The sequence below is a fragment of the Oncorhynchus masou genome, unplaced genomic scaffold (genome assembly GCF_036934945.1).
Source record: "Oncorhynchus masou masou isolate Uvic2021 unplaced genomic scaffold, UVic_Omas_1.1 unplaced_scaffold_4986, whole genome shotgun sequence".
Lineage (NCBI taxonomy): Eukaryota > Metazoa > Chordata > Actinopteri > Salmoniformes > Salmonidae > Oncorhynchus > Oncorhynchus masou.
The window spans coordinates 22,881-24,421 of record NW_027011385.1 but is presented as its reverse complement, the minus strand read 5'-3'; the positions used below and the strand labels follow the sequence as shown (position 1 = coordinate 24,421).

Below are 1,541 nucleotides of genomic sequence, written 5' to 3'. Positions count from 1 at the left end.
CTGTATCTGCCTGCCTAACTGCCTGTATCTGTCTGCCTACCTGTCTGTATCTGTCTGCCTACCTGTCTGTATCTGTCTGCATCTGCCTGCCAACCTACCAACCTACCGGGTCTGCCTGTATCTGCCTGCCTACCTACCAACCTACTGGGTCTGCCTGTATCTGCCTGCCTACCTGCCTGTATCTGTCTGCCTACCTGCCTGTATCTGTCTGCCTACCTGCCTGTATCTGTCTGCCTACCTGCCTGTATCTGCCTGCCTACCTGCCTGTATCTGTCTGCCTACCTGTCTGTATCTGCCTGCCAACCTACCAACCTACCGGGTCTGTCTGTATCTGCCTGCCTACCTACCAACCTACCGGGTCTGTCTGCATCTGCCTGCCACCTACCAACCTACCGGGTCTGTCTGTATCTGCCTGCCTACCTACCAACCTACCGTCTGTCTGTATCTGCCTGCCTACCTACCAACCTTACCGGTCTGTCTGTATCTGCCTGCCTACCTACCAACCTACCGGGTCTGTCTGTATCTGCCTGCCTGCCCTACCGGGGTGTCTGTATCTGCCTGCCAATCCCTACCAACCTACCGGGTCTGTCTGTATCTGCCTGCCAACCTACCAACCTACCGGGTCTGTCTGTATCTGCCTGCCTACCTACCAACCTACCGGGTCTGTCTGTATCTGCCTGCCTACCTACCAACCTACCGTCTGTCTGTATCTGCCTGCCTACCTACCAACCTACCGGGTCTGTCTGTATCTGCCTGCCTACCTACCAACCTACCGGGTCTGTCTGTATCTGCCTGCCTACCTACCAACCTACCGGGTCTGTCTGTATCTGCCTGCCTACCTACCAACCTACCGGGTCTGTCTGTATCTGCCTGCCAACCTACCAACCTACCGGGTCTGTCTGTATCTGCCTGCCTACCTACCAACCTACCGGGTCTGTCTGTATCTGCCTGCCTACCTACCAACCTACCGGGTCTGTCTGTATCTGCCTGCCTACCTACCGGGTCTGTCCGTATCTGCCTGCCTACCTACCGGGTCTGTCCGTATCTGCCTGCCTACCTACCGGGTCTGTCTGTATCTGCCTGCCCTACCGGGTCTGTCCGTATCTGCCTGCCTACCTACCGGGTCTGTCCGTATCTGCCTGCCTACCTACCGGGTCCCGTATCTGCCTGCCTACCTACCAGTCTGTCCGTATCTGCCTGCCTACCTACCGGGTCTGTCCGTATCTGCCTGCCTACCTACCGGGTCTGTCCGTATCTGCCTGCCTACCTACCGGGTCTGTCCGTATCTGCCTGCCTGCCTACCGGGTCTGTCCGTATCTGCCTGCCTACCTACCGGGTCTGTCCGTATCTGCCTGCCTGCCAACCATTTAACTAACTGATAGTCCCACAGATGTTGTGTCAAACCTTTTTTTAAATTACAACTGTTGCCAAGAGAACAAACGCGGATTATAAACATTCTCCATCCTGGTAAATTGACATTGATTTGAACCATCCCGACTCTGAAGCTGTTCACAGTTAACTCGACTCGAGACAATAATGTT

General features: G+C 55.2%; 1 long non-coding RNA gene across 1 annotated transcript; it reads right to left on the bottom strand.

Moving 5' to 3' along the window:
• Positions 1-476: 476 nt before the first annotated feature.
• LOC135535685 (uncharacterized) lies at positions 477-1,076 on the bottom strand. The gene is made up of 3 exons (XR_010454875.1): positions 731-1,076; positions 577-693; positions 477-504 (listed from the first exon to the last, which is right to left on the bottom strand). It is a non-coding gene; the product is annotated as an uncharacterized LOC135535685 (long non-coding RNA).
• Between the last annotated feature and the right edge of the window lie 465 nt (positions 1,077-1,541).